This window comes from Pteronotus mesoamericanus, unplaced genomic scaffold, assembly GCF_021234165.1.
Source record: "Pteronotus mesoamericanus isolate MK-2021 breed Mesoamerican mustached bat unplaced genomic scaffold, CSHL_Meso_final contig_130, whole genome shotgun sequence".
Classification (NCBI taxonomy): domain Eukaryota; kingdom Metazoa; phylum Chordata; class Mammalia; order Chiroptera; family Mormoopidae; genus Pteronotus; species Pteronotus mesoamericanus.
The window spans coordinates 16056696-16080725 of NW_026555060.1; the positions used below are offsets into that span (position 1 = coordinate 16056696).

General features: G+C 35.1%; 2 pseudogenes; one reads left to right on the plus strand and one right to left on the minus strand.

Annotated features, from left to right (window-relative positions):
* The first annotated feature begins 739 nt into the window (after positions 1 to 739).
* On the plus strand, positions 740 to 5776 carry LOC129087690 (protein LLP homolog; annotated as a pseudogene).
* Positions 5777 to 22995: 17219 nt separating this feature from the next.
* LOC129087693 (transcription factor BTF3-like) lies at positions 22996 to 23478 on the minus strand (annotated as a pseudogene).
* Between the last annotated feature and the right edge of the window lie 552 nt (positions 23479 to 24030).

A 24030-nucleotide genomic window follows, 5' to 3' on the forward strand; every position in this document is an offset into this window, starting at 1 on the left:
GTAAGAAACAAATTCATGAAAAAAAAGAGATTAAAGAAACAGATTGAAAAATATCATGGTATTTATAGTCTGCATAGTAACAAGTTAATTGAACAATGGTAATTTGGAGAAAAACATTAATTAATATTCTGTATAGTGGTTTACACAGAAGTTTAAGTGTAAAAAAACAAAATCATAAAGTAATAGTTATTCATAGTATTGTAATTCTAGGCTGCAAAATACCTTGCTGGATATAGCAAAGAAAAAGAAAAAGATCAAACACTTAGATTATTTTTAGTATCTTAGTTAAAAAATCCTACATGATAACAAACAAAAATGACTACTACACTTTCCTTCATATGGAAAACAATAGCCTTGGATTGATGATTTTAAAGATCTCTTCAAGTTGTAAAATGATAATTCTCCTTATTTATGCATATGATTGCACTTAAATTGTATCCATGTCTGCCTTGCATCTTTCATATTATGTAACTTGCCTGAAGGCAAGGTTTATATTCTACTTTGTGTACCTTCTACATAGTAATGGAAGCTGTGGTCATTGTGTCCCTCCAAAAAAATTGTTAAAGTCCTAACCCTGGGTACCTATGAATGTGACCCAATGTGTAAACTGGGCCTTTGGAGATATAATTAGGATGAAATCATGTTGAATTAGAGTGTGCCCTAAATCCATTTATAGGAATCCTTATAAGAAAGGAGAGGTTTGAAGATACAGAGACATAGGTGAAAAGGCCATGAGAAGATGGAGATGGAAACTGGGGAGATGAAGCTGCAAGTCAAGGATTGCCGGGAGCCGCCAGAAGCCAGCAAGAGGCAAGGCAGGAATCTTCCTCAGTTCCTTCAGGGACAGCCTGGCTCTGCTGACACTTTGGTTTCAGACTTAAAGCCTCCAGAATTGTGGGATGATCAACTTCTGTTGTTTTAAGTTACACAGTCTGTGGTACGTGTTCAGGGAGCTAGGAGAAACAAATACAGCCATTTAAATTGCGCATTCCATGTCTGTAGGTAATCATCCAGAGCACTGTAAAGTGGAGCACTTACATTCAACCGTTAATGTTTTGAGTGAAGGAACTCAACATTTTTGAATTCTTAAGTGTATTTTCTGCACTGCTGAAATAGGAAAAGTAGTGGCTCCCTTTCTTTTCATTAGAAATAAGATTCATCAGCTTTGCAGCATTACTATTTTCTAACCTTTGCCTCATCCTTTAGAAAGCATCTCCCCCAGCACCTACGAGATTTATTCAATCTCAAACTCAGTAAAAGTCAATGCCAGCATCATCCCAGAGGCTCCTATCTTCCACAGGCTCAATCACTTCCCTGAAATGTGACCCAGAGAACTTGTCTCACTTTACCAGGGGGTAAATTCTACCTGTGTGATATATTGTAACTGCCAAGGTTTGCTGCACTTGCACAAACTCATGGAAACTATAACCTACTTTAAAGAAAACTGCTATATTTTTAGATGACATCAGTAAAAACAAGAGAGAATTAGTATTTTATTGTGTTCAGGAGATTATATATTCATATGCTTTTTTGCTAGTTTGACATTCTGTCATTAGATCCTTTTTCTAATTCTCTATGTGCTATTGCTTTAGATGCATTCCTATCTTATCATTTCTTCTTATTCCTCATTTTACTTGCCAGTAATGCTTCTAAGAATATATTACGTTTTTACAACAATTTTTTAAAAAATATTACTTTTCTCCACAATGGATTAACTCTCAGACAAATGGATTACCTTTTATGTCATCCTTACTGAACCAAAACTCTTACAAGTGAATTTTACTAATTATATATTACTGTAAATTATCTATTAACAATGTTACTTTAAATAAGCATTTAGACCCAGAAATCTATTATATTACTTGACCCCGGAAAAAAGGTCAAGAACAATGTCACACTCACACTGCAAAATAGCAGTCCATCATCTGACTAGAACACGCCAGTGTGCTTTGCTAGGAATGCAGAGTAGATTTCAAACAGAATATAAAACTGTTCCAATATTTAAAAAACTGATAGAGCTTAACAAAACAAATTCTTATTTCTGTCTTTGAGGCAAAAAATCAGAAAAGAATGGTTTAACCCTTCTGGACAGTTTTTTCCAACAAATGGTATTGGAAAAACTGACAATCACATGCACAAAAATGAAATCAGACCCCTCTCTTATACCTACACAAAAACCAACTCAAAATGAATTAAGACTTGAACAGATAACCTGAAACTATAAGCACAGAGAGGAAAACAGAGTTTAAGCTCCTTGACATTAATCTTACCAATAATTTTTTGGATCTGATACCTAAATTACAAACAATAAAGATAAAAATAAACAAGTAGGACTACATCAAACTAAAAAGCTATGGCAACCTATGGATTGGGAAAAAATTCCAAACCACATATCCAATAAGAGATTAATATCCAAAATATATTAGGAACTCATGCAAATAACTCAATAGCAAAAAATCAAATAACCCAATTAAAAAATGGGCAAAGCACTGGAATAAGCATTTTTCCAAAGAAGACATAAAAAATGTCAACAGATACATAAAGAGGTGCTCAGCATTACTAATCACCAGGAGAATGCAAATCAAAACCATAATGATATTTACACATACACAATAGAATATTATTCAGTTAAAAAAGGAAATGCTGTCATTTGCAACAACATGGATGAAACTGGAGGGCATCATGCCAAGTGAAATAAACCAAATAAAGAAAGACAAATACTTTATAGTTTCACTTATATGTAGAATATTTTTTAAAAAAGTCAAACTCAGAAACACAGAGTAGGAAAGTGCTTGCCTGGGGCTGGGGAGTGGGGGAAATAGGGTACCAAAAAATAACAATAATAACCTACTCTGGATATTTTTGTACATGTCTTTTTGTGGATGTTTTCTACTTGTTTCTTTTGGACATATACTTCAAAATGGAATTACTGAATCTTAAAGTAGGCATATACTTAGTTTTAGTATGTAATTTTAACTTGTATTAAAAAGTGTTTGTACCAACTCCGACCAGCAATATATGAAAGTTCCGGTTGGTTCATGTTGGGTTACCAAATTGGGAGTTGTCAATCTTTTTCATTTTAACTATTCTAGTGGATATGTAATGGTATCTTTTAGTCTTAATTTTCATTTTCTCAATGACTAATGATGTTGAGCATCTTCTCATGTGCTTATTGCCATTTAGATGTGTTCTTTTCCAAAGTGACTGTAAAAATTTTGTCCATTTCTTTGTGAAATAATATTTTATTGAGATACATCTAAATTTCACCCTATTGATTTATAAATTCACTGGTTTTTAGAGTTTTATAGACTTTTACAACCAAAGATATCTTCTTATTTCAGAACATTTTCACCACCCCAAAAAAGAAACTTTATTCCCATTAAGCTCTGACTCCGTATCTCCCTCACTCCTATCCCTAACCCCTAGTAACCAGTAATCTGTTTTCAGTCTATACGCATTTGCCTATCATAGATATTTCATATAAATAAAATCATACAATACGTGATACTTCATGAGTAGATGTTAAGTTTTGTTATGTTAAGTTTTTTCACTTAACATAATGTTTTCAAATTTTACCCATGTTCTAGTATGTATCAGTATTTCATTCCTTTTTATAGTGGAATACTATTCCATTATATAGTTATACCACATTCCTTTATATCTATTCTTGGTTAGTGACCATCTGGATTGTTTCCTCTAGTTGGCTGTTGTGAATAATACTGCTATGGACATTTGTGTAAAAGTTTTTTAAAGAACATATATTTTCAATTCTCTTGGGTATATACCCAGGGGAAAAAATGCTGGGTCATATAGTAATTCTATATTTACCATTTTGAGGAACTATCACAGAGTTTTCCCAAAGCAACTGCACTATTTTAAAATGTCACAATCAGTGAATAAGGTTTCCATGTTCTCCATGTACTCATCAGCACTCTTTTTTGCCTGTTCTTTTTAGAAATTGTTGCCGTCCTTGTGGGAGTGAATTGATACCTCATTGTGATTTTCATTTTTATTTCCCCAGCAACCTAATGATTTGAGAATCTTTTCATATGTTTATTGGCTATTTGTATACCTTCTTGGAAAAAATGTCTGTTCAAACTTATTGTTTATTTTTAACTTATTTTTTTCCAATGTTGAGTTATAAAACTTTTCCATGTATTTTCAATAGAATTCCTCTGACAAATAAATGTTTTGCAAATATTTTTCTCCCATCCTGTAAGTTGTCTTTTCAACTTACCTGATAGTGTCCTTTAATGCACAAAAGTTTTTAATTTTTATGTAGTCCAATTTATTTAGTCTTTTGTTATCTGTGCTTTGAGTACTATATCTAAGAAAGCACTGTGTGATCCAAGGTCTGAAAATTGACTTTTTTTCTTGTAAGAATTTTAAAGTTTTTAGTTTTATATACAATCTATGATCCATTGTGATATAATTTTTATAGTATATGGTGTAATGAGGGATCCAACTTTATTTTTTACATGTGGATATACAGTTGGCTGCCCTAATTCCATTTGTTGAAAAAAAAAAACTATTGAATTTTTTTAGTGTCTTTATCAAAAATTAATTGGCCCATATTCTCAATTCTACTGCATTACTTTATATATCTATCCTTACACTAGTACCACATTTTTTTTATTACTGTGATATTGTATCAGCTTTGAAACAAGGAAGTATAATTCCTCTAATTTTTCAAAATTGTGTCGTTGGCTCCTAGATTCCTGGCACTTCTGTCAGACCTTTAGGATCAGTTTGTTAATTCAGCTGGGATTTTGATAGAGATTGCGTTGAATCTTAGGTCCATTTGGGGATATTGCCACCTTAGTATTAAGACTCCCTACCCATAAACATAGGATATCTTTCTATTTATTTAAGTCCTTTTTAATTTTTTCAACAAAATTTTGAGTTTTACTGTACAAATATCACAATTATGTAAAAATACATCAAGCCATTTATGAAAAATCCACAGCTAACATCACACCTCTTCAGGTCAGGAACAAGACAGGATATCCACTCTTATCACTTGTATTCAACATTTCATTAGAGATTTGAGTCACTGCAATTAGTCAAAAGAAGAGGAAAAAGAAAGGAAAGGGAGAGGAAAGGGAAAGGAAGGGAAGGGAAGGGAAGGGAAGAGAAGGGAAGGAAAGGAAAGGAAAGGAAAGGAAAGGAAAGGAAAGGAAAGGAAAGGAAAGGAAAGGAAAGGAAAGGAAAGGAAAGGAAAGGAAAAGGAAAAGGAAAAGGAAAAGGAAAAGGAAAAGGAAAAGGAGGAGGCTTCTGGTCTTTGTGAAAGTGTGGAGTGTGAGCGGTGAGCCTTTTCAGATAAAACATAGCTAAAAGCTTACGAAGTAAGTGGAAAAGTAAGATGTGTGCTGAAGAGAGAAAAAAGAATGCCCCAACGGAACTTAGCAGACTAAAGAGTATTCTTAAAATAGATACTGACATTTTAATGAAAGACGTTTAAGAGATAGCAACTGTGGTGGTGCCCAAACATTCTGAAGCAAAGACACACTGTGCGGTGAAAGATGAAAAAGAGAGGAAGAGAGAGAGATACATTGATGCGAGAGAGAAATATCTATTGGTTGCCTCCCATATGTGCCTGGACTGGGGAACAAACCTGCAACCTAAATTAATCAAAATGGAGACTGATTCTAAGAGAAACAAAAAGAGTCTTATAGACCAGCATCGGCAGAGAAAAGGGCTGAAGGCAAAGCTAGAGAAAAAGAAGGGGGAAAGCAAAGCAAAAGACATGAAGGCGGCTAATGGTTTGGCCTGGTAGACTTTTAAAAACGAAAAATGCCACATGGGACAGATCTTTGATTAGAATATATATACTTGATTTCAGCTTCTACCAAATGAAAGCTTTGTTTCCACATTTTAACTGGGCCTTTTTCTTCAATTCAATCCCAACATAGCTCTTCAAATTTGTTTTGGAAACTTGAATAAAATATTTTCTTTGATGAAAGAAAGCTGTACTGATATTTTAATTGGATGCTTTTTGGTATACAGGGATCATTAGACATCAAAATTCTATCAAGTATTAATGTGGTGGTTTTTTTGGTATTACTAAAGACAAATAATATACTAACTCAGATTTAAAAAATATAGTGTTATTTTAAAATACAGTGTCAGTGGATCTTATAAGCCGTTCTTGTTTGAGCTTTGATTTTGTGTAACTCATAATAAAAGGTATTTTGTTTAAAAAAAAGAAAAGAAGAGGAAAGAAAAGAAAACATCCAGACAAATCCAGATGAGAATGGAAGAAATGAAACCATCTCTATACATAGATGACACATTATTGTATATAAAAAATCTATGTATAGAGATAGTTTCATTTCTTCTAGTCTCATCTGGTCATAGTGTATAATCCTTTTTATGTGTTGCTTTTATTTTATATTTATTATGTAAAATTTTATATGTTTGCTTATATTTTCTTGAGGATCTTATTTATAAGGTTTTTTGGTCTATAGTTTTCTTTTCTTGTGGTGTCTTTGTCTGGTTGTGATATCAGGGTAATACTAGTCTCATTGAATAAAGTAAAAAATAATATACTCAGCTCTTCTCCTGGAAGAGTTTGTAAAGGATTAGTGTTGACTCCTCTTTAAACATTTTGTAGAACTTACCAGTTGTAATGATTAAATTTACGTGTCTTTACTGGGCCACAGTGTATCCAGATATTTGGTCAAACATTTATCCTGGGTCTTTCTGTGAGGGTATTTTAGAATGAGATTAACAATTAAATCAGCAAGCTGAGTAAAGTAGATCACACTCCCTAATGTGGATGGGCCTCATCCAATCAGTTGAAGACCTGAATCAAACAAAAAGTCTCACCCTCCCCCAAATAAGAGAAAAAATTATTTCATGTTTGACTGCCTTCTAACTAAAACATTGGTTCTTCCTGGGTCTTAAACTAGACTGGAACTAAATCAGCTCTGTTAAGTCTACAGCTGGCTGACTCACAATGTAAATCTTGGGATGTGACCATCTCTGTAACTGTATGAATCATTTCTTATAATAAACCTCTTTACACACACACTATTGGTTCTGTTTTCTCTGGAGAACCCTGACTAATGCACAAGTGAAGCCATCTGGTCCTAGGCTTGTCTTTTGGAAAAGTTTTTAAATATTAGTGTAATCTCTTTACTTATTATAGGCTTATTTTTATTTTCTATTCTTTTTTAAGGATTTTTATTTATTTTTAGAGAGAGGGGAAGGGAGGGAGAAAGAGAGGGAGAGAAACATCCATGTGTGATTGACTCTTGTGCTTGCCCTTACTGGTGACCTGGCCTGCAATCCAGGCATGTGCCCTGACTGGGAATTGAACCAGTGACCCTTTGGTTCTCAGGCTCGCATTCAATCCACTGAGCCACACCAGACAAGGCTATTTTCTATTCTTAAGTTAATTTGGGCTTTCTAGGAATTTGTCTATTTCAACTAGGTTATCTACTTTTTGGCATAGAATTACTCATACTATCTCTTTACAACCTTTTTAGTTTCTGTAAGCTGGGTAATGATATCTTCTTTTTCATTCTTGATTTTAGTAATTTGAGTGAATTTTTTCCCCCTTGGTCAGACTAAGTAAATGTTCATCAACATTTGGTTTTGTTGGTTTTGTTCCCATTTTTCTATCTATTTCTACTAGAATATTTGTTATCTCCTTATTTCTGCTTGTTTGATGTTTACCTTGCCCTTTTTTCCTTCTAATGTCTTAAGGTAGAAGGTTATATTATTGATTTGAATTTTTTCTTTTTAAGTATATATTTACAACTTTAAATTTCCCTTTAAGCTCATGAACTTTGACATCTTATTTAACTAAAAATATATTTTTTAAAAATTTCTCTTTTGATTTCTTCTTTGGTTATTTAGGACTGTGTTATTTAATTTCCACATATTTGTGAATTTCTCAATTTTTTTTCTGATTTTGGTTCCTTATATTCCGGATTTCTAATTTCATTTCTTCACAGTGATGGAACATGTCTGTTGTTCAAGTCCTATTTCCTTGTTGATCTTTTGCCCAGTTCTTCTCTCAGTTAAAGTCTTCAGCTGTTATATTTTTGAATTGTTTATTTCTCCCTTCAATCCTCTCAGTTTTTGCTTCTTATATTTTGGTATTCTGTTGTTTTAATTCTTATATCTCCTTAATGAATTGACCCCTTTATCATTATACAATGTCCTTCTTTGTCTCTAGTAACAATTCTTCATCTTAAAAGGTAGTTTGTTTTATATTAGCGTAGAGTCATTCCAGCTCTCTTTTGGTTCCTGTTTGCCTAATCTAGGTTGTTTCATTCTTTGTTTTTAATTTTTTTGTTTCTTTTAAGTCTTTAAAGCATGTTTTTTGTAGACAACATATGCTTGGATCATATATTTTAAACTCATTATTCTAATATCTGCCTTATGATTGGGATGTTTTACTTTCTTTCAGTATAATTATAAAGTAGGATTTATGTCTGTCATTTTGCTTTTTATTATATATGTTTTATATCATTTTTATTTTTTTATATCTGCAACAAAGAATACAGGCTTACAGAATTAGTTCAGAAAACTTGGTAAGCAAACTAACTGCAAAAGCAATGACTACAACCACCAACAATGATGACAAAATTTTGGGGGTGAGTGAAGGGTGACCTGATTTCCAGAGTTTCCACTGAAGTCTCTGCTGAGTTCCCTGAGGATTAAACAGAAATTTCCTTAAAAGCTTTGAACCAGTAAGCCTTTGCTTTTGCCAAACGCTCAAGGGTATATGTTATAGCACACCTTCAGTGCTCCAGTGATTCACAACTCTGCTTTAATCTTCACTTCCTATTTGCACAAAGTCAGGTAGAAGTGAGAGATTAGTCCTTTTTTTTTTACCCCAGAGCAAGAGCAGAGCCATGCACAGGAGTGTGAACTTCTAGATGGATGGAAATATGTTTCTCCAGGTGCCTTGTAGACATCTCATTCCCATGCATTTCCTTTGAAGTCTTTCAGTCAGCCTCTTGCGTATCCCAACTTGTATCTCCACCTGAGATAATTGTGGTATTAAATGATTTCCACTGATTGTTTTCGAAAAACACCCTAGGGATAGGCTGCTTATATAGAGCAAGCTCTAAGGCTAGTGAAATATAGGCAATCCTTGAGAATGGGATTTTCTTAGAGAGCGGCCAGACAGGTCAAATAGAAACTGTTCTCTGGGGAGAGGGTTATTGGGGCAGCTCCAAACTTGTTCCACCCCCATCTCCCCAGTGGCTGCTGGGCTGCTGGCTTTTGCAGTTATTGTAATTACAGGCTTTTAGTTTTTAAGTTTACTGTGGAACTGGGGAGAGGGGTATAGGGCGAATTACAATGCCACAAAGCTCACTGTTCTTACCAAAATTAAACAATTTTTCTTTAATAGATGTTCCTTGGGTTGTTATAAACCCATGGTTATTTTCCAATGTTCTGAAAAAGTTTATTTTTGACAATTATTGCCAGTGTTCTGACTGCTCTTATGGAGTTCAGAACATTTTGACATTCTTACTTTACCTTTCCAAAAGCGCTTCTGCCATTTCATTTTAACTTCGTATTCTAACTTATTGATTTATATAAGTTTTCCATTTAACTTTTTAATTAATTCTGGATACAATTCTTTGGTCAAATGCATGCCTTGTGACTATCTTCTCTCAGTTGGTGTCTTGCCTTTTCACTCTGGGGATCTAATCCTGTACTTCAGCGCACACTGAATGATTCCATCATGTACAGGAGGATTAACCACTTTGGTTCACCTGCCAGGTAGTCAAGAATATCTATTGGTTCAAGTGGAAAAGGGTGGGAGGTGGGAATCCATTGTCATTGGTCTATGTGGTATGATTAAAATTCTTCATATTGAAATATATGAATATACTTTTATTATAAAACCTGAAATGAAATAGAAATAAATAAAGAAAATAAAAAATTCAACTCCCATCTTTTACAGTTATGATGTAATCTCGGCTGTCAATACTTGGTAAATCCTTCCTAATGCTTTCCAAAGAATTTACACCAGCACACATATGTTTAGGTGGTGAAAAATTTGTAAATAGGATCATACTACTATATGTTTTGTGATGATTTTAAAAGGCTATGTAGTATTCACTAGTATCAGAAATACTATGTTTTGCTGAATATTTAGATTATTTCCCATTTTTCATGTGAAGAAACAATGCTGGAACACCTGTGTACATGTGTTTCTAGATTTAAGTATATATATTTCTGGAAACTTGAATCCCAGAAACAGAATGCATGGGCCAAATAAGAGGAACTTTCTGTCAGTTACACAGAGTGGCAATTGCCTTCCAGAAAAGCTAAAGCAAGATATGCTTTCACCTACAGTTTATAGAAATGTGTTTTTGTGCATCCTCACGCGATAGTTAAAATGAGCATTTTCTCTAATTTTAACAGTTGGATGGCTATCCTATATTTTAAGGTTTTAATCTGTATTTTCTTGATTACCTATGGCACTGAGAATCTTTTCATTTGTTTCTGTTCTTCTATGAATTGTTTATACATTATTTATATCTTTTAACTATTTTGAGCTTCTTATTAATTTTTATGTTCTCTTATATATATTATCGATAATAACCTTTTCCTATTAAATATATTGTAAATATTTTTTCGATCTTATTGCTCATATTTTAATTCTGCTATGTTGTCTTTTGTATTAATTTTTTAAAGTAGATTCCTTGATTTAAATTTGTGTCTCTAGAAACTTGTCTTCTTTAGGAAGGCCTAGTTCAACTTAATATTATAAAGACATTTTCAAGCCCTGGCTGGTGTGGCTCGGTGGATTGAGTGCTGGCCTGCAAATTGAAGACATTTTCCTATATTTCCTTCTAACAATTTATCATTTTTTCTTGTGATTTTGTTTTCTTATTTTTATATAGTGACAAGATGCTTCTAAGAGGGATCTTTTTCTTTCTTAAATATATCGCTGATAAATGCATGGACTTCATAGTGGTGACTCTAGCTTTATGTTTTTCGAATGTGTGGGAAATTATGCAGTAGCTCTTTTTAAATTGTCCAGGCTTTATCTCATATTTGAAGTGCTGCCTGTATCAAAACTAAATCCGCATGTTTTCTGGAGCCTGTCTTGGATACCTCCCTGTGTTTCATTGACTGCTGGCTCTGTTTCTCTGACGCTGCCTCGCTGTTGTATTTACTACAGCTTTATGGTACGATTTCCTGTCTGGCAGGGGAGACCTGCCTTGCCGCTGTTCTTCTTTTTCATAAATATTTTTGTTGCTCTTGTGCATTTTTCTCTTTCATGGGATTTTTAAAAGAAACTTTATATTTCTAACAAAAATTCTGATGGAATTTTGATTAGTGTTATATTTAATTAATAAACTTGAAGTAGATTTGATGTGTTTATAATGTTAGATATTCTCATCCAGGATATTACTCATATATATGCCTTAAATGTACTGTAAACTTTTTTTTAGTTTTATTCATATATTCTAACATTTTTTATTAGGTATTTTAAAGATGAACTGCTAATTGTAAATGGTATTGTTTTATTCATTACAATTTCTTACACATCATTGTAGATGTCATCAATTTTGTAAGTCCTAATAGTTTTCCAGGTAATTTACTTGATTTTTTTCTTGATTTATTCCAATAATTAGAACCTCCATAAAATATTGAATGGTGTCATGACACTGGTTTTCCACATCTTTTTGTCAATTATAGAGGAAATGGCTTTTAATGTTTTATTGCCAGGTTTATTGGGGATTTAAGGATGTTGCCCCCTATTCTTTTATTAAAGACTATTTTTTAATAATCATTTTCATTACTGAAGATAGAATTTGATCTTCTTTTCATTAGTTAATATAGTGAATTAGATTAATAGGTAGTCTGATGTAGAACCACCTTTCCATTCATGAGATGAAACCTATATAATTATCATGTATTTCTTAAAAACTACTGGATTTCATTTCTTAATATTTATGTACTTGTATCTCCATATTCTAAGTGGATTGTAATTTCCTCTTATTTAAATGTCATGTATGTCCAATTTTGACATCAGGGTTGTCCTAAACATATAAAGTAAATAAGGTTTCAGGTGCACAGCCCACAATACAACATCTGTACACTGTTTCGTATGTTTACCCCAAAAGAAGTCTCCTTCCATCACCACATATCCCCTCTATACCTTCCTCCTCCTCCTTGCTCACCTTTCCTCATAATCCCCACACTGTTGTCCATGTCCATGAGTTTTTTCTTTTTTTCTTAATCCATTCACCTCTCCACCCAGGCCCCTACACACCCCACCCCCACCAGCTGTCAGCCTGCTTTCTGTCTATGGGTCTGTCTTGATTTTGCCTGATAATTCATCCTGTTCATTAGATTCCACATATAAGTGAAATCCTATGGTACTTGTTGATCCCTGACTGGCTTATTTCACTTAGCATAATGCTTTCCAGGTCCACCTATGCTGTCACAAATGGTAAGATTTCCTTCCTTTTTATGACCAAGTAGTATTCCATTGTATAAATATACACAGCTTTTTTTATCCACTCATCTACTGATGAGCACTTGGGCTGCTTCCAAATCTTAGCTATTCTAAATAATGCTGCAATAAACATAGGGGTGCATATATTCTTTTAAATTAGTGTTCCATGTTTCTTTGAATATATTCCCGGAAGTGGAATCATGAGTCATAAGGCAGTTCCATTTTTAATATTTTTTGAGCAAACTCCATACACTTTCCACAGTCGCTGCACCAATTTGCATTCCCACTAACAGTGCATGAGGGTTCCCTTTTCTTCAACCAACACTTGTTTGTTGATTTATTGATGATAGACATTCTGATAAGTGTGAAATGATATCTCATTGTGGTTTTAATTTGCATCTCTCTGATGCCTAATGATGTTGAGTATCTTTTCATACCTCCATTGGCCATCTGTATGTCCTTCTTGGAGAGGGGTCTATTCAGGTCCTTTGCCCATTTTTTAGTTGGATTGTTTGTCTTCCTGGTGTTGAGTTGTATGAGTTCTTTTTATATTTTGGACATTAACTCCTTATCAGATGTATTGTTGGCAAATACGTTCTTCCATTCAGTGGGTTTGCCTGGGATAATATGTCAAAAAAATATTGCTATGAGAAATGTCTAAGATTTTACTGCCTATATTTCTTCTAGGATTTTTTATGATTTTGAGCCTAACATTTAAGGTTTTAATCCACTATGAGTTTATTCTAATGCATGATATAGGGAGGTGGTCTAGTTTTAATTTTTTGCACATATCTGTTTAATTTTCCCAACACCATTTATTGAATGGGCAGTTTTTAACCCAGTGTATGTTTTTGCCTTCTTCATCAAATATTCATTGACTATAAAGGTGTGGGTTTATTCCTGGGCTCTCTATTCTGTTCTATTGATCTATGTGTCTGTTTTTATGCCAGTACCATGCTGTTTTGATTGTTATGGTCTTATAGTATAGTTTGATATTAGGTGGCATGATTCCTCCAATTTTGTTCTTCTTTCTCAAGATTGCTGTGGCTATTCAGGGTCTTTGTGATTCCATATAAATTTTTGAAATATTTGTTCTAGTTCTGCAAAATATCCTATTGTTATCTTCTTTTTTATTAATTTATTGGGATGACATTGCTTAATAAGATCATATAAGCTTCAAGCATTCATTACTATGATACACAAGATATGCTTATTGCACTGAGTGCCCAGTACCCAAAGTCAAACTGTATTCCATCTGGTAATCACCACATTGCTGTCTGTGCCCATGAGTTTCAGGGTTATATCCCACATATGAGTGAAATCATATGGTCTTAGTTTTCTCTGATTGACTTATTTCATTTAGAATGATATTCTCAAGGTCCATCCACAGTGTCACAAATAGCAGTATTTCATCTCTTCTTATGGCTGGGTAGTATTCCATTGCATATATGTACCACATCTCCTTTATCCAATCCTTTATCAAAGGACACTTTGGTTGTCTCCATATCTTGGCCACTGTGAATAATGCTGCAATGAATGTAGGGGTGCATCTATCTTTGCAAATACATATTTTTGAGTTTTGGGGGTAGATACCCAAGAGAGGGATTCCTGGGTCATATGATAACTTTATTCTTAATTTTTTGAGAAACCACCAGACTGTCTTCCATAGTGGCTGTACCAGTCTGCATTCCCGCCAGAAGTGAATGAGTGTTCCTTTTTCTCCACAACCTCTCCAATACTTGTTATTACCTGCCTTGTTGATAATAGCCATTCTAACAGGTGTGAGTTGCTATCTCATCAATTTGCATTTCCCTAATAGATAATGAAGTTGAATATCTTTTCATATATCTGTTGGCCACGTGTTTGTCTTCTTGGGAGAGGTATCTTTTCAGGCTCTCTGCCCATTTTTTAATTAGATTGTTTGGTGTAGAGTTTTATGAGTTCTTTATATATTTTAGATATTAACACTTTGTCAGAGCTGTTGTTTGAAAATATCCTCCCATTTAGTCGGTTGCCTTTTAGGTTTGCTGTTAGTTTCTTTTGCTGTGCAGAAGCTTTTTAGTTTGATATAGACCCACTCATTTATTTTTTGCCTTTGTGTCCCTTGCCTTTAGGGTCAAATTTATAACATGTTCTCTATGATCAAGGTCCATAAGTTTATTACCTATGTTTTCTTCTACATAATTTATTGTTCCAGATCTTATATTTAGATCTTTGACCCATTTTGAATTAATTTCTGTACATGGGGACAGACTGTAGTCTACTTTTATTCTTTTGTATGTGGCTTTCCACTTAGCACCATTTGTTGAAGAGGTTTTCTTTTTTCCACTGTGTGTTTTTGGTTCCTTTGTCAAAGATTATATATCTGCCCATATACATGTGATTTTATTTCTGGGCTCTCAATTCTGTTCCATTTACCTTGTGTTTGTTTTTCTGCAAAATCATGCTGTTTTGATTATAATAGCATTATAATATAATATGAAGTTAGGTGATGTGATATCTCCAACTTTTTTCTTTTTTCTCAGGATTGTTTTAGTTATTCAGGGTCTCTTGTGGTTCTATAAAAATATAAAGGATTTTTGTTCTATTTCTTTAAAAATGACATTGATATTTAGATGGTATCACATTTAATCTGTATATTGCTTGGGTAATATGGCCATTTTAACTATGTTGAGTCTTTCAAGCCATGAACATGCAATATCTTTCCATTTCATTGTGTCTTTTTCAAGCTCTTTTAATAATGCTTTGTAGTTTTCACTATATAGGTATTTCACATCTTTTGTTTATTCCTAATTATTTTATTCTTTTGGTTGCAATTGCAAAAGGAACTGAGTTTCTTGGTTCCTTTTTCAGAAGTTTTATTGTTAGTATATAGGAAAACAGTAGATTTTTGTACATTAATTTTGTATCTTACAACTTTACTGTATTTGTTTATTTTTTCTAAGTTTTTGTGGAGTTTTTAGGGTTTTCTGTATACAGAATCATGTTATCTGAAAAAAATGACACTTTTACTTCTTCCTTCCCAATTTGAATGCTTTTTATTTGTTTCTCTTACCTGATTGCTCTGGCCAGGACTTCCAGAACTATGTTGAATAAAAGTGGTGAGAGTTGGAATTCTTGCTTTGTTCCTGATTTTGGAGGAAAAGCTTTCAGTTTTCACCATTAAGTATGATATTGGCTGAGGGTTCATCATATATGGCCTTAATTATGTTGAGGTGCTTTCCTTCTATGCCCACTTATTAAGTGTTTTAATCACACACAAACATTGTATCTAATCAAAGTAGTTGTTTACTTTTCACTATCTACTGTAGTTAATATTCTAAACAAATATTCTCTTTTTGAGCCAATATCTTTTTAGGTTATCACTTATTTCACCTGGATTTTCAAACTTTGAGTGCTACCAAGTAGAAAGGTAGACAAAAACCAAAAACTAAATATTTCAAATCTATTAATTTTTATTCTTTCTTTTGTTAATGTGGTGTATCACATTGACCAATTTTCATATATTGAACCATCATTGTGCCCCTAGAAGGAACCCCATTTAATCAAGATGTATTATTTTTTAGTATATTGTTATATTGAATTTGTTAGTATTTTGTTTAGGATTTTTGCATCTGTGTTCATCATGTTCATCAGAGATATTGGTCTGTAGTTCCCTTTTTTGTGTTATCACTGCTAGGCTTTGGTATCAGGGTTATGTTGACCTCATAAAATGTGTTAGGAAATAATGCCTCTTCTTTAATTTTTTGGAGGAGTTTGAGAAATATAGTTTCAAATCTTCTTTGAATATTTGGTAGAATTCACTAGTGAAGACATCTGGTCCTAGACTTTTAGTTTTTGGGAGGTTTTTGATAGTTGTTTCAATTTCCTCACTTCTAATTGGTCTATTTAGATTTTGCAATTTTTAATGATTTGGTCTAGGAAGGCTGTCCATTCTAAGAACTTATTCATTTCTTTTAGGTTATTGAATTGGGTGACATATGATCTTTCATAGTATTTTAGCGTGATCCTTTGTATGTCTGTGATGTCTGAGGTATTCATAGTTGTCTACTTTTCACCCTCTACTATCTAGATTTGTTAACAATCTAAACAAATATTCTCTTTTCAAACCAATATCTTTTTAGGTTATCATTTATTTAACCTGGATTTTCTAACTTTGAGAGCTGTCAAGTAGAATGGTAGACAAAAAACAAAAACTAAATATTTCAAATAAATGGACTGAGAAGCACTTCTTTTTTTTTGGATTAAAGATTACATTCTTTCTCTTTACAACAAAAACATCACAGTTTAGATGAATACTTGGAAGAGCTATAATTCAAATCACATTTTTCTATTAACCAACTTACAAAACAAAACAATCCAGTTTTAAATGTGTCTTGCTCAATACTTAATTTTGTTCAAGTTGTCATAAGGCAAACCTAAATATACTTATTATATAGTTTTAAGATTTTTAGATAAAAATTAAACCCTTATGTAAAGGAGAAATAATGAAAAGGTGCTTGAAAGTAGGTGCAGATATTGAGTTCCTTAGAAATGATGATCACTGTTTTAGAGATGTGGACATCTCAGTGGAGTCATGAAGTCTAAAAGCACATGGTCAGAGGTCCTGCAGTGAATAGTGCATGACCTAGAACTGCTGCAGGTTAGCCAGAGAGAACGTATGTTGACTTTGTGGTTCTTTCAACAGTGTTTTCTGTATTGTCCATCCACTCTCTCCCGACTTCCGACTTCCGGGGTAAGACCCAACTAATCCAATCAAACTAATCCTAACTCTTCTGCTGCTAAGAGTGGTTCTGGTAATCAAACAAAAGCAAATCATTCCATGGCATTCTTATGTAACAATTATGAGGTTGCTTTGTTAGAATTCTGCTCTAGTTTTGAATAACAATCTTGTATCTGTACCTCTATGCATCCAAATAATTTTTGGGTGGTTATACCAGTAGAGTTCAGTGTCAGGATTTACTATTGTTCTCTGTTCCTTTTGGAAAGAACATGACAATTCTCTAGTCTCCTATGCTCAGTCTTCAGAGGCAATATCCCTAATTAGATAAGGATGGGGGTATTTGATTTCAGGTACTGTCTGGGTAAGATAGGGATTGTAACCTGGTATTTTGTTTTTATAATTAAGTATATTTTATTATGTTATTACAGTTGTCCAAATTTTTCCCCTTTTGCCCCCCCTCCACCTGGTACCCCTTCCCTCCAGCAGTCCCCTCTTAATTCATCATGTCCATGGGTCATGAATATAAGTTCTTTGGCTTCTCCATTTCCCATGCTATCTTAACATCCCCTTGTCTATTTTGTACCTACCAATTTTGCTTTTTGATCCCTGCACTTTTTCCCCTATTCTCTCCCTTCTCCCTCACAGCTGATAACCCTCCAAATGATTTCCATATCTATGATCCTGTTCCTGTTCTGATTATTTTCATAGTTTTGTTTTTTGTATTCAGTTGTTGACAGTTGTAAATTTGTTGCCTTTTTAATGATCTTAGTTTTGATCTTCTTTTCCTTAAATAAGTTCCTTTAACATTTCATGTAATGAGGACTTGGTGATGATGAACTCCTTCAGGTTTACCTTGTCTGGGAAGCACTTTATCTGCCCTTCCATTCTAAATGATAGCTTTTCTGGATAGAGTATCTAGATTGTAGGTCTTTGCTTTTCATCACTTTGAACACTTCTTGCCAGTCTCTTCTTGCCTACAAAGTTTCTTTTGAGAAATCAGCTGACAGTCTTATGGGAACTCCTTTGTAGGTAACTCTCTGCTTTTCTCTTGCTGCTTTTAGATTCTCTCTTTATCTTTAATCTTTGGCATTTTAATTATGATGTGTCTTGGTGTGGTGCTCTTTGGGTCCAACTTGTTTGGGACTCTTTGTACTTCCTGGATTTGTATGTCTATTTCCTTCACAAAATTAATAAAATTTTCTTTCATTATTTTTTCAAATAAGTTTTCAATTTCTTGTTCTCCCTCTTCTCCTTCTGGCATCTCTGTGATTCAGATGTTGGCACTTTTGGAGATGTCCCAGTCTTCTTCTTACCTCGTTTTTTTTGAACTTTTGTTTCTCCTTTCTGCTCTGGTTGAATGTTTATTTTTTCCTTATGTTCCAAATCACTGATTTGTTTCTCAGCTTCATCCCCTCTACTATTGGTTCCCTGTAGATTTTTGTTTATTTCACTTCTTGCAACCTTCATTTCTGCCTGGGTTGGTTTTTCTTGTTTTTTGTTTTTTCTTATGTCGTTGCTGTATTCAATGAGTTCTTTGAGCATTCCTATCACCAATGTTTTGAACTCTGCATCTGATGGGTTGGTTATCTCCATTTCATTTAGTTCTTTTTCTGAGGATTTGTTCCACTCTTTCATTTGGGCCATATTTCTTTGTCTCCTCAATTTGGCAGTCTCCTTGTGTCTGTGTCTGTGTATTAGGTAGAGGTGGTAAGACTCCCTGTCTTAGTAGCATGGTCTACTAAAGAAAGGTACCTGTACATTGTGTGGGGCTGAGCCCTAGGTGATCGTGAGGGTGGGACAACCCATTTCACCAGTCTGTGTCTCTGTGTAGAGGGTTGGTTCAGAGAGGGGACTGTGCTACTGCCTGCTTACTGGAGTTTACCCAGCACTCACCCTGTTTCCAGTCACTTCACCCACTCCCTGTGTGTGATAGGCACCCTCCCAACTGTTGGCCTGGTGTTTATTTCCAGAGTGGGTGGGTTTATATGTATTTTTAAGACTGTGCAGGCCCTTTAAACAGAGTTCCTTGAAAATCAGGCAGTTCATTCTGCTGTCCCAAACTTCACTGGTTTTTACAGCCAGAAGTTAGGAAGACTTATCTTCCTGGTGCTGGAACCCTGGGCTGTGCGGTCTTGCCTGGGGCTGGAATCACTTGCTCCCAAGGTATCCCTACTGATTTTTATCTACCACATGTGAATATGGGACCTATTGTGCCTGTTCTGCCACTGCCGCCGCCTCTCCATGCCACACTGCTTCTGCATGCCACACTGCTTCTTCACCTCTTTCTGTATCTCTACCTCTTCTACCTTGATGAATGTGGCTTCTTTAAATCCTTGGTTTCAGACTTCCATACAGTTCAATTTTCTGACAGCTCTGAGTGTTATTTTTATTTGTTTTGAGATTTAGTTGTAATTCTTTTTGTGGTTGTGCAAGGAAGCAAAGCATGTCTACCTATGCCTCCATCTTCTACTCTCGTATTTTAGAGTTAGGATTCTAGGATTATAAAATATGCTTAAATTGTATTCAAGATAAAGTACATTTTACTAGGAGAGGGTTTATTGCTTTTATCAAATTCTCTAAGGAGTTAATGAATTAAAAATGTTAAGTTTCTCCAGAGATCCAGAACTAATAAGAAATACATGCATATAATGAGGAATTGGCTCACATAATTATTAAGGCTAATAAATCCTACAATCTGCCATCTGTAAGCTGAAGACCAAGGAAAGCTGGTGATGTAATTCATTCCAAGTCTGAAGGCCTGAGAACCACAGGAACCAATGGTATAGATCCCAGTCTGAGGGCACCAAGAGGTGAGATAAAGTGTCCTGGCTCAACCATGAGGCCAGAATAAAAGAGGCTAAATTCTTTCTTCCTGTGCTTTTGTTCTGTTCAGTTCCTCAGTAGATTGCATAAAGCCCAATCACTTTGGGAGGGCAATCTACTTTACTGAGTCCACTGATTTAAGTACTAGTCTCATCTAGAAACACCTTGACAGACCCATCCAGAAACAATGTCTAACTTGGGCACTGATGGCCCATCCAAGATTACACATAAAATTCAGAACCCTGGTAGACGTGGTGCAGGCCATTTTCCTGAGCTCGGGTGAACTACAGAGACAATGATCAAAGTTTCAGGAGAAGCAAAGACTAGAAGCATGTTGGTACTGCAGGTAAGAGATGGGACGTAGGTCTCAGCAGTTCTGGCAGTGGTGCTCACTCTTGGCTGCACTTGAGAACTGTCTCTCATGTCCAGGATAATGACCAGCTGAGCTGGATAAGACCACATTATTATCTGGGTTGGGGGTATTTATGTTTATGTTGCTTAAGGATTGTCATCAAGAGAACCTTGAATGGATCCACCCAGAGAGGTCAAGTTTTCTGCCTTTGGTTCTGTACTCACAATAGATCAGATCATAGTTCAAGATAAAAATCTCCTTCTTTCCAAGTAGATAGGGTCAGACAATTTATATTTCTAAAGAAAATGACTTTGGGGAATTATTACTTGTGGTAGAATTAAAATCCAATGTTTACTCACAGACAGTAAATTCTAACTGCTTAGGATCTAGGGGTAACAATGATCGTTTGCTCAATAATATTCCTGAATAAGATTTAGAAAGCACTGGAATATTTCATGCTGAATAAACAGCCTCATAATTATGTTGGAGCTTAACTGATATAAAAACCCTGGACTTTTCTCTATTCCCTAAGGAGAGTCTCACACAGTCTAAAAGTTTAAAACCTTATATTTTTTTCATATTTATCCCAAGTTTTCCACCACTTTATTTCATTCCATTACTTGTAGTTATCACCCCTTATATCATAACTATCTCAGCAAATTGCTCAGCAACAAATTATTTCAGAGAGAATTCATTCAGAACAAAATCATTTATTTTTAAAATTGTCATTCTCTTTGCAGTCTATGAAAAATTATCTGTATAAGAAGAAATAGTCACTATATAATTTTGATTAGGGAGCTACAAAATAAACTCTAGAAATATAAAATATCCAAATCAGGGCATAACTGAATATAAATCACATTAAAAATATAGTAATATGGTAAAATATTTAAAAGAGGTTTGTTGACTAGCTATTTTTTAGCATTTATCTTAATTATTTTTTAAAAAGCTTAATTAAATAATGCTTCCTGCAAATTCCCCTTTGGTTTCAATAACATAAATAGACATTAACTTATTCTGCAAAAACTTGAAATTAACTGCCCCCATTACATATTCTGTAGTTTTTTTCCTGGCTTTCCTATCTATATCTTTGAGTTCCTGATCCTTCTTGCATGATATACCAGCTAGATTCTCCATTTTTTCAAAAGTAAGAAATGTCAAACAAATCAAGCTTAGGGTGAGACATTCATCAAGCATTTGAATTTAATACAGTAATTTGTCTGCCTCTTAATTCTACTCAGATAAATGCCAGATTGTGATGACAAATGCAGGAACTGAATGACAGTGGGCAGTTTAAGTGACTACCTTGGAAGCCTGAGGACTCTGCAGCCCAGAGACTCTTCACTCTCAAGGTTCTGGATGCTTGAGGCACCATATAGAGGCTCTCCCTCTGAGCCATCCTCACCACTGTAAAAATAGGTCAGCACAGGAAGGTCACAGACTTCACAGCCATCCATGTAGCCCTGGTTCAAATCCCCTTTCTGCCACCTAAAACTTTGTGACCTGCACAGAGGCCACAAACTTCATAAAGCTTGCTATTCTTGTGTTTCAGAGGTAATAAAACCTATCCAGTGTTCACCTTCTCTTGTTTCAGCAGGAAGCGTGATAACCCCTACAAGTCTAAAAAATCACAGGAAGTATAGTGTTCCTTTAAAAACAAAACAAAACAAAAAAACATGGACTTACTGAATGCTAACTATCATAAGCATTTGTATATTAATTCAACTAATCTTCACAATAACCCTAGGAGGCAGGTGCTGTTATTATTGCCACTTTAAAGATGAGGAAATCAAGGCACCAAGAAATTAAGCAATTTGCTCAGATCACACTGTGAGCACATGGTCAAGCTTAGCCTATGGACCCAGGCAGTCTGCTGCAGAGCCCCTCCTCTTTCTTAGCTCCCACTCTATGCTGCTTTACACAGGTGGAGTGAGGCCCAGAAGCAACCCCTTCCTCTTGGCCTCCGGAACACATCACATGTGAAGGCATGTTGTGCCAGGTCCCATGGATGTGGTCTGGCCGGGGTCACGGCCACCTCTTTTCCTCTATAGAGGTGGCCATGACCCCGATTCTTATGGTGGTACCATCCTAGTTCTCCTAGATTTTCTTTAAAGTTTTATCAACTAGGAAACATGGTTTCTCCTATTTTTCAGTCTAATATCAATTAGAAATATACTGTATGGCTCTGGGAAGAAAGAGGAACCATAAAAATTATTGCTATTAGTTGCTTTTAGATCTAAAACTCTCAAAAATGGGGGAGGTGGGCAAAGCACCACCTTTATACCTCATGGGAAGGGTTCCATGTGCAGAGGGCACTCACTCTGAGAGGTGCCAGATTGTCCTGAAAAATCCTATTACCTTCCTTGAGAGAGGGCCTTTTATTAACAAAGAGTGTGTTAAATGAAAGTTGTTTTTTTTTACCCTTTGTTTCCAACTTTATCCCCAGGCTTCTTCAGCTTAATTAACTGCAAAGAATGATTTGTGTATATGCAAAAACTGAAAAGAACTACAATCAGTGTCCAAGGGGCTTGGGCTTAAAAATATTAGAAATCAAGATTTTATCTGGTCCATAAACAAAATCTGAAAAGCAGTTGTAATATATTTGTAAAATAGTAGCTCCCAGTAACTTCTTCAAGTTTATCTTCTTCAGAAGTGGACTCAGTTCAACTTTGCATCATTCTTGGAAGCCTCATCAAAATTTTCCACAAGATCTGGAACTTCATCCTCACCCTCCTCTCCAGCAGCCAGTGGTGCTTTCCTGTCCATGGATTGTTTGGGCAGAGCTTCTGCCAGTCTTCTTAAACCAGTCAGACTGCACCATGCTGGTTTAAGATGCTGGGTAGGATTTCTGTCAGCTGCCTTGTCTCAGCATGGCCTGTAATGATAAAAGTCTTCAGGGCCGGAGATGCCTGAACTTTAGAGTTGTTAAAATGGAACACTGTTCCTGGGTTTGTGAACATATGCATTTACTCTTCAATACCAGAGATACTGTTAATGCCTAATCTCTTTAAGGAGAACTGAAGGGTTTTATTTTCCACTATAGCTGTTCTGTGAACCATCATCTTTCTACGAGCAGCCCCTTTCCTGCAAAAGAGCCTGCAGTTTGGTGAGTTTCTCTTGGTTCATGATAGTTTCCTTCATCTTGTTGGAGAGGAAACAGGACTGCATAGGGAACTAGGGTTGGTGTTCAGGGGTCTTGGGCAGACCAGCTGAGAATCAAACAAAATGTTTCTTTACAGGGGATATTAGAAGACAAAAGTTGTGGGGCCTCCCTACTGCGGGCTTAGTACATAAACTGTGGTTCTGCGGTTGAAGGGTTGGGGGGTGTTTGGAGTAGAAGACCATATGAGAAAGAAAGAATCAGGATCCAGAAGGATTAAGTCAGAACTCAAGCAGCAACCTGAAAGAGAATGACTCTGAGGAAAGGAGCATCATCACCCATGTATTGAACCATGCATGGCTCCTGCCAGTTACTGTCACACCCATGGTTCCCTGCGCACCGATGACATGCATTCTAAAATGTAGTACTGCTGCCTTGGCTGTAGATGGCTGAACCAGGGCCAAATACCCAACTCCACAGAACTTTCTAGGCTGGTCAACAGTCCTCCAGGGTCCAGTTAGAAAGCTCTCTGGAAGAGAGAGCACCATACAAAACACCGATTTACAGCCCTGTTACAGAGTTTGTATGTGACA